A 10,493-nucleotide genomic window follows, 5' to 3' on the forward strand; every position below is an offset into this window, starting at 1 on the left:
CAACGCCAGCGGTCAGATAAAGAGAAGCACAACGCCAGCGGTCAGATAAAGAGAGGCACAATGCCAGCTGTCAGATAAAGAGAGGCACAACGCCAGCGGTCAGATACTGAACGTCACAATGCCAGCGGTCAGATAAAGAGAGGCACAACGCCAGCAGTCAGATAAAGAGAGGCACAACGCCAGCAGTCAGATAAAGAGAGGCACAATGCCTGCGGTCAGATAAAGAGAGGCACAACGTCAGCAGTCAGACAAAGGGAGGCATAATGCCAGCAGTCAGATACAGAGTGTCACAAAGCCAGTGGTCAGATACAGATTGGCACATTGCCAGCGATCAGATACTGAACGGCACAACGCCAGCGGTCAGATAAAGAGAGGCACAACGTCAGCAGTCAGATAAAGGGAGGCATAATGCCAGCAGTCAGATACAGAGTGTCACAAAGCCAGTGGTCAGATACAGATCGGCACATTGCCAACGATCAGATACTGAACGGCACAATGCCAGCAGTCAGATAAAGAGAGGCACAACGCCAGCAGTCAGATACTGAACGACACATTGCCAGCGGTAAGATAAGGAGAGGCACAACGGCAGCGGTCAGATACAGAGTGGCACAACGCCAGCAGTCAGATACAGAGTGGCACCATGACAGTGGTCAGATACACAACGGCACAATGCCAGCGGTCAGATAAAGAGAGGCACAACACCAGTGGTCAGATAAATGGAGGCATAATGCCAGCAGTCAGATAAAGAGAGGCACAACGTCAGCGGTCAGATAAAGAGAGGCACAACGCCAGCGGTCAGATAAAGAGAGGCACAACGCCAGCGGTCAGATAAAGAGAGGCACAATGTCAGCAGTCAGATAAATGGAGGCATAATGCCAGCAGTCAGATAAATGGAGGCATAATGCCAGCAGTCAGATAAATGGAGGCATAATGCCAGCAGTCAGATAAAGAGAGGCACAACACCAGCGGTCAGATAAAGAGAGGCACAACGTCAGCGGTCAGATAAAGAGAGGCACAACGTCAGCAGTCAGATAAAGGGAGGCATAATGCCAGCAGTCAGATACAGAGTGGCACAATGCCAGCAGTCAGATAAAGAGAGGCACAATGCCAGCGGTCAGATACTGAATGTCACAATGCCAGCGGTCAGATAAAAAGAGGCACAACGCCAGCGGTCAGATACTGAACAGCACAATGCCAGCAGTCAGATAGAGGGAAGCATAATGCCAGCAGTCAGATACAGAGTGGCGCAATGACAGCGGTCAGATACAGAATGGCACAACACCAGCGGTCAGATAAAGAGAGGCACAACACCAGCGGTCAAATACAGAGCGACACAGTGCCAGCGACACAGTGCCAGTGGTCAGATACAGAATAGCACAACGACAGCGGTCAGATACAGAGCGGCACAGTGCCAGTGGTCAGATACAGAACAGCACAACGACAGCGGTCAGATACAGAGCGACGCAGTGCCAGTGGTCAGATACAGAACAGCACAACGACAGCGGTCAGATACAGAGCGGCACAGTGCCAGTGGTCAGATACAGAGCGGCACAGTGCCAGTGGTCAGATAGAGAGCGACACAGTGCCAGTGGTCAGACACAGAACAGCACAACGACAGCGGTCAGATACAGAGCGGCACAACGCCAGCGGTCAGATACAGAGGGGCACAATGACAGCGGTCAGATAAAGAGAGGCACAATGACAGCGGTCAGATAGAGAGGGCAGTGTTTATGTGACTCGATGCTATACAGACTCTGTTTGGTGACTGTGGTTTTGCGCTTTTTGTTGTTGTATTATATAATTTCTCACTTTTCGCAGTTGTGTAATGTATTTGTCCCCTGGCGCCCGTCAGTTCCTTGTAAAGTCGGTGATGATGGAGTTCCTGATGTCACCGTACCTCTGCACGGCAGGAAGATTTACTCTTGGATCGGCCACGTTCTTTCTACGTGAGGCGATTAATTCCTCGTTTGTTCTCCTAATTGTTGGTGTGTTTATCTCCGCCACTTATGAATTATCGCCATTATGTAGGAAAGTTGGAGCAGATCTGCGAGGAAACAATGGAGGCTCAGTCCCCGAGCGAGGACAATGAAGGTTCTCTGGACGGACAGCGCCTCAGGGAGCCAGAAGGCTACAAAACCCCGAGGAGGAGATGGTGTAGCCAGACATTCACCTGCCGGAGGAGGACACTGCGGGGTCTACAGGAGGCATCGCCAGGACTGAAGAGGAAGACGACCACATTGGACCCATAGTCTGCGGCTCTCAGTCACCGGGGGAGATCTATCCACTGAGAATCCACCACTCCGACCACAGCCATATTCCATTTATCAAGGACACAGCCAACATGGTAATGGAGACCCCTCGGCCAAGAAATGGTGTCCATGGACAAGGACGAGCAATGTCCTGGAGGACCATCTCTGTGGTCTTACTCATAGCCCTGGGTGAGTGGCTCTACACAATGGCAAATGCCATTTTCTATGGTTATAAAGCGTCCGACATGTAAGGAAGGGCGGCTCTGAGGGGCAAGAGGTTCTCATCAGCCCTTTCACTGCCCGAATATCAGAACATGGAAAAGTAACCCAAGTTATTGCCCCAGAGCAGTTTACTATTAGCCCTTTCACTGCCCCTAGACCACCAGGGACTGAGCACTGACTTTCTTACCCTGGAAAGTCAATAGGCTCCAGTACAAAAGCGTTGGCCTCAGTGGGGACCACAGTAGTGGTTGTGGTCGGCCCCTGCACTCCAGGACCCCGGTGGCCAGCCCAACATTGGGGCTCCACACAATATGTCTGCAGCGTAGAGGCTACAGTCAGGAGAAAACGAGAAACGGAGGAATTGGTTTCTTTCATATTTTAAAGTAAATTATATTAAAATATATTTTATTATCTGCATATTATATTATATATCTGCCAAATATTCCACCTGATCAGTGATCTCATCCCACAGGAATAATGACGACGACAGCGGCGGAAGGTAAACATCTATATTATCTATCTATCCCTCTATCTATCTATAATCTATCTATCTATCTATCTATCTATCCCTCTATCTATCTATCTATGTATCTATCTATCTATCCCTCTATCTATCCCTCTATCTATCTATCCCTCTATCTATCTATCTATCTATCTATCTATCTATCTATTTATCCCTCTATCTATCTATCTATCTATCCCTCTATCTATCCCTCTATCTATCCCTCTATCTATCTATCCCTCTATCTATCTATCTATCTATCTATCCCTCTATCCCTCTATCTATCTATCTATCTATCTATCTATCTATTTATCCCTCTATTTATCTATCCCTCAATCTATCTATCTATAATCTATCTATCCCTCTATCTATCTATCTATCTATCTATTATCTATCTATCCCTCTATCTATCTATTATCTATCTATCTATCTATCTATTATCTATCTATCTATCCCTCTCTATATCTATAATCTATCTATCCCTCTTTCTATCTATCTATCTATCTATCTATCTATCTTTCTATCCCTCTATCTATTTATATATCTATCCCTCAATCTATCTATCTATCTATCTATTCCTCTATCTATCTATCCCTCTATCTATCTATAATCTATCTATAATCTACCTATCTATCTACCTATCTATCTATCTATCTATCTATCTATCTATCTATCTATCTATCTATCTATCTATTTATCTATCCCTCTATTTATCTATCCCTCTATCTATCTATCTATCTATCTATCTATCCCTCTATCTATCTATCTCTCTATCTATCTATCTATCTATCTATCTATCTATCTATAATCTATCTATCTATCCCTTTATCTATCTATCCATCCCTCTATCTATAATCTATCTATCCCTCTATCTATCTATTATTTATCTATTATCTTTCATCTATACCCATTGACAAAAGAATTGGCACCCTTGTAATTGTTCTCAAAAATGAAGTATTTCTCCCAGAAAATTACTACAATTGCCCATGTTTATTTCCTTGGTGTATTGGAACAACACAGAAAACTGAGAAAAAAAAGGAAGTGTCAGCAGTGGGATCATCTTGGGTCTCCTCCATAGTGTTTTTCTGTCTTTGTGTAAGCAATGGGGTCATCTTGGGTCTCCTCCATAGTGTTTTTCTGTCTCTGTGTAAGCAGTGGGGTCATCTTGGGTCTCCTCTATAGTTTTTTTCTGTCTCGGTGTCAGCAGTGGGGTTCTCCTGGGTCTCCTCCATAGTGTTTTTCTGCCTCTGCGTCAGCAGTGGGGTTCTCCTGGGTCTCCTCCATAGTGTTTTTCTGTCTTTGTGTCAACAGTGGGGTTCTCCTGGGTCTCCTCCATAGTGTTTTTCTGTCTCTGTGTCAGCAGGTGGGTCTCCTCCATAGTGTTTTTCTGTGTCAGTCGTGGGGTCCTCCGGGGTCTCCTCCATTGTGTTTTTCTGTGTCAGCAGTGGGGGACCTCTGCAGTCTCCTCCATAGTGTTTTTCTGTCTCGGTGTCGGCAGTTGGGTCCTCCTGGGTCTACTCCATAGTGTTTTTCTGTCTCTGTGTCAGCAGTGGGGTCCTCCTTGGTCTCCTCAATACCTCAATAGCATATAATTTCTTTCAGATGTGGATGGATAGTTTGCACTGACACTGATGCCCCCTGAGCTGCAGGACAGCTAGAATTTTTTTGGACCTTGATTGAGGCTGTTTATCCACCATCCGGACTATCCTGCTTTGTAAAATTTCATAAATTTTTCTCTGCTGTCCACGTCCAGGGAGATTAGCTACAGCGCCATGGGTTGCAAACGTCTTGATTATGTTGTGAACCATGGACAAAAGAACATCACGATCTTTGGAGATCATTGATATTTTTCACCAGTTTTGGTTCTTCAGTCCTCAGACAGTTCTCTTCTCCTGTCTCTGTTCTCCATGCTTAGTGTGGTAAAGATTGAGGCAACCTCTCCCCTTTTTATCTGGTTTCAGGTGTGATTTTCTTATTGCCCATACCTGTTACTTGCCTCAGGTAAGTCTAAACAATCATCACATGTCTGAAACAATTTTGGAAAGGTGCCAACATTTTTGTCCGGTCCATTCTGTCCAATTTTTCTGGGACCATTTCAAGGGTGCCAATACTTTTGGTCATGAGTGTATGTATCTTTAGTTGTTTTCTATGCGTCCGTTCAGAGATGAGCTTTATGATGATTTCCTCTCTTGCAGGGGACGGTCATGAGAAGATCTCCCGAGTTGTGGGGGGACATAATGCGGAGCCTGGGGAGTGGCCTTGGCAGATTGCGCTGAAGTTCACCACATACATTGTCTGCGGGGGGGCTCTCATCTCCCCCACCTGGGTGCTGAGCGCCGCGCACTGCGTCCTGTAAGTTCCTTCCTCTCCTACAAACTGATTAAATACATATGACATTGTATAGATATTCTTTATAGATTGGCTCTGATCATTTTGACATGTAATTCCCCTCCCGGCCACATGGTGCGCTGTTAGAGTGAATCGTCCCTGATCCCTATGTGATTCCCTGTTGTACAGCGCCACCTTGTGGACGGAGGGTGAATACAGTATCATTTCCAGCACATTTCTGTTATTGACATTGCTCTTTATTGTTTTTATCTCAGACACAGAAATGCGAGTAACTTCATGGTCCTGCTGGGGGCGCACAACCTCACCGGCTACAGCCCCAATTACGTCTTAAGGGCAGTTAAACAAATAATCTCGCATCCGATGTACAACCAAGACGGAGACAGCGGAGACGTGGCGCTGCTGGAAATGGCGGCTCCCGTCACCTATAATAACTATATACAGCCAGTGCCGCTGCCGTACCAAGGCCAGGAGTTTCCCGATGGGCAGCTGTGCACGCTGACCGGCTGGGGATACACCGCCGAAAGAGGTGAGAAGCAAGAAGAGGCCAAACGGCTTCTAGCAGATGCTGGAATCCTTTTTTATTAATTGATTAATCAGTAATATCAAAATGATTCCCCAAAACGCCAGTTACAGTCTGTCAGCAGGGTTTGCTATGTAGGAGCATAGAGCATGATTCCAGTCAAGTCACTTATTCAGCTGTGTGCTGTTGTTTCCTTAAAATCAGTGTTTTATCAGTAGGAGATTATCATCATCTTCTCTGTGTAACCCGGCTACTAGCACTGATTAGCAATTTTCTGTTAATATGCAGTGTACACAGAAAGCTGGCAATCAGTATTGTGGGTGGACTTATTCTGAGCTACCAATAGTACTGTGGGTGGAGTTATTCAGATAAAGCTAAAAATGAGTGCTGTGGGAGGAGTTATTCCCAGCTACCAATCAGTGGTGTGGGTGGAGTTATTCACAGCTACCAATCAGTGGTGTGGGTGTAGTTATTCACAGCTACCAATCAGTGGTGTGGGTTGAGTTATTCAGAGAAAGCTACCAATCATTAGTGTGGGAGGAGTTATTAAGAGAGAGTTGCCAATCAGTGGTGTGGGTGGAGCTATTCAGAGAACGCTACCAATCATTAGTGTGGGAGGAGTTATTAAGAGAAAACTGCCAATCAGTGTTGTGAGTGGAGTTATTCAGAGAGAGCTGCCAATCATTGTTGTGGGTGGAGTTTTTCAGAGAGAGCTGCCAATCATTGTTGTGGGTGGAGTTATTCAGAGAGAGCTGCCAATCATTGTTGTGGGTGGAGTTATTCAGAGAGAGCTGCCAATCATTGTTGTGGAAGCAGTTATTAAGAGAAAACTGCCAATCAGTTGTGTGGGTGGAGTTATTCAAAGAGAACTGCCAATCATTGTTGTGGGCGGAGTTATTCAGAGAGAGCTGTCAATCAGTTGTATGGGTGGAGTTATTCACAACTCAACATTCTGAGCTCCGCTAGATCTGCAGCAAAGAAAACAAGGATTTTATCACAACTGCTGCACCCTGTGTACTAGGTGACACATCGCTGGAATCAGGGTCCTTGTCTCTACATCATACTGCTGTCAGATTATGTGGCAAAATCCGGCTGACGGATTCCCATTAACCAGAGCAAATCAAAGAAAACTTGAAAAGAACCCAAAAACTCCATGGAGAAAGTGACCTCGGTTGATATGGGGTCTCTGGTGCGTCTCCTCCTGCTCTGGATGTAGGGAGGGAGCGGGACCTGCTGGGTCTTAGGAAACCCACAAGCTCTGCTATTCAGGAAGGTGGCTGAACGTCCTCTGTAACTGGATAACATAGCCGCCCCAGTTACAGGGGAAATAAGGAAAAAAACAAAGTATTGATATATTAAGATGCCGGCCCTGAGACTTCTATTATCACTTTTTGGGGGGAGTAGCGCATATATATATATATATATATATATATATATATATATATATGACAGAGCTGTTATAAGTGGATAAAAAAAACAACAGAATGTGTCGGGAAGGAGGGGAGACAAGTCCAGGTCCCTTCCACAATCAGCAGTGACATATTTTTTTTAATAAATCTGCTTCTTTCGGGACTGTCCCGGAGTTTATGGATGGTTGGTGTCCCAGTGCCATCTCCTTGCTGTACGTTGGCTGTGGGCATGGGGTGGTGTATGGTATTAATACTTCCTATTTTTGGTTTCAGTTCCACTGGCGCCTCCAAAACCTCTTCAGGAGGTCCAGCTTCCTCTGATCAATTACACGGACTGTAATAAAATGTTCCAAAAGGCTTTGAACACGAATTTTCCTATCGAGTTAGTAAAAAGGGACATGATCTGTGCCGGCTATCCCGAAGGCAAGAAAGATGGCTGCCAGGTGAGCGCCCTTCATCTGTCCGGAGAGCGTAGATTGCCCTCTGTGTGGTCTCCCCGGTGTAACCTTCTAATATTGCCTTCTACAGGGGGATTCTGGAGGACCCTTAGTGTGCAACAATGGTGATTCCTGGATACTGGTTGGATCCGTGAGTTGGGGCGATGGCTGTGCCCAGCCAAACAAGCCAGGAGTCTACGCCAAAACGAGCAACTTCTCCTCCTGGATAAAACAAATTTGCGGCGTGGCTGCATTTTCGGAAATGAAGAAGGATACGAGCACTATGGACATATCCACCATCACCACGGAGAAGACAAAGGTGGAGCCCGTCTGCGCGTTTGAAGTCACCAATCGAGGCACCGTCCCAAATGGGAAGATGCTACAAATGACAATCAGTTTTCTGGTCGGGGTCTTCGTGTTGACCCGAATCTTGGACGTTGTGTGAGAAGAGCGCCCATGTCTGTAAATAAGGACATTTTTTCTATCTATGAATTGTGTTTATTCTTCATATCTTTGAGAACCTTGTTAATAAAAAGTATCAACCATCAGTTCCCGTTACTTTCCATCAATCCCCCCTCAGCAATCAGGCATAGCGGGAGGAAGATTCATGGGGAACTTCTTTTCCAAATTGATGATTTACTCATCGTATCTATCAGTTTGCCGTCAGTAACCAGCCCATGGTGGGTGACGGGAGCGATGGGGAATCTCCTGTTTGGGGGCCATTGGATAATCTTGACCCTTGTAGGGTTTCACTATAGATCTGTGATTGCAGGAGATCCCACTGCCTCAACAATCAAGAGAGCATCACCCATACTAATGGTCCTGGGAAGGAAAAACAATCTTCCCGAAAATCCTAAGTGTTGATCAAACTCAATCCACATTCAAGTGAGCACTAGATTCCTGAGGGATCCACTACGCAGATCCACTACAATAAAGAACCAGCTCCAGAGTTGATTACTCCAGAGATTTAGTCCTAATAGATTGGACCCTTCTTTCTCCAGCAGTAGGGGGCACTTATGTCTTTCGAGGGGGTGTCACATGATGGCCATATTGTTTGTATGGACCATTACGTACTTGTGCACATTAAGGATGTCCTCCCTTTAGACGTCCCTTGTCGTAAATAAAGGTAATTCTGTTCATCCTTCCTCATTACTACGACCTTCTATGGCCCCTGACCAGTTTTCTCCTTTCTATATACCGGAGCCCAGAAATAAACTCCATGATCCAGATGAGGTGGCACTGACCCTTTATAAAGAGGTTGTATTACGTCCTCGTCCTGCAAGTCCAGGTTTGTTATAATACAGGACATCTTCCTGGACTGTTTAGTCTGTGATCTACATTTATAGTCTCATCTACAAATGACTCTCCTGGTTTTATTTCCTATACACCATATGGTTCCCACATATTATTACACTCAGATCCTCCTCTACAAGTGACTCTTCTAGTTTTACTCCATCTAGGATTATGGTTCCCACAGATAATTACAACCAGATCCTCCTCTACAAGTGACTCTCCTAGTTTTACTCCCTCCAGACTATATGGTTCCCACAGATTATTACATCAGATCCTTCTCTACATGTGACTCTTCTAGTTTTACTCCCCCCTAGATTATATAATTCCCCAAGATTATTACACTCAGTTCCCAGAGAAGATCCAAGACCAGTTCCCAGAGAATATCTGAGACCAGTTCTAAGAGAAGACCCATGACCAGATCTTAGAGAAGATCCGAGACCAGTTCTAAGAAATGATCCATGACCAGACCCCAGAAAAGATCAGAGACCAGTTCCCAGAGAAGATCAGAGACCAGTTTCCAGAGAAGATCAGAGACCAATTCCCAGAAAAGATCAGAAACCATTTCCCAGAGAAGATCAGATACCAGTTCCCAGAGAAGATCAGAGACCATTTCCCAGAGAAGATCAGAAACCATTTCCCAGAGAAGATCAGAGACCAGTTCCCAGAAAAGATCATAGACCAGTTCCCAGAGAAGATCAGAGACCAGTTCCCAGAGAAGATCAGAGACCAGTTCCCAGTGAAGATCACAGAGCAGTTCCCAGAAAAGATCATAGACCAGTTCCCAGAGAAGAACAGAGACCAGTTCCCAGAGAAGATCAGATACCAGTTCCCAAAGAAGATCAGAGACCTGTTCCCAGAGAAGATCAGATACCAGTTCCCAGAGAAGATCAGAGACCATTTCCCAGAGAAGATCCAAAACCAGTTCTAAAAGAAGATCTGAGACCAGTTCTAAGAGAAGATCCATGACCAGACCCCACAGAAGACCAGAGACCAGTTCCCAGAGAAGATCAGAGACCAGAACCCAGAGAAGATCAGAGATCAGTTCCCAGAGAAGATCAGAGACCAGTTTCCAGAGACAATCTGAGAACCCAGAACCCAGAGAAGATCAGAGACCAGTTCCCAGAGAAGATCAGAGACCAGTTCCCAGAGAAGATCAAAGACCAGAACCCAGAGAAGAACAGAGATCAGTTCCCAGAGAAGATCAGAGACCAGAACCCAGAGAAGATCAGAGATCAGTTCCCATAGCAGATCACCGTTTCCAAGAGAAGATGCAACCTGATATAGCTGAGAGAGGGAGAGATGACCAGGCCGTAGTGGAGGACCATCTGTGTGAGACATTGCTGCCTGCTTTAATGTACGGTACCAAATGAAGACTGGGGCTACGCTTCAGAGAATGAAAGTAGTCATCATGCTGAGGGTGCTGAGTATCCACCAGTTGAGACTTCTGGCCGTGCAGGTAGTAGTATTGTTAACCCCATTGTGACCAGTGTGACATTCTGTGTAGCCTAGAGA

Source organism: Anomaloglossus baeobatrachus, chromosome 7, assembly GCF_048569485.1.
Source record: "Anomaloglossus baeobatrachus isolate aAnoBae1 chromosome 7, aAnoBae1.hap1, whole genome shotgun sequence".
Classification (NCBI taxonomy): domain Eukaryota; kingdom Metazoa; phylum Chordata; class Amphibia; order Anura; family Aromobatidae; genus Anomaloglossus; species Anomaloglossus baeobatrachus.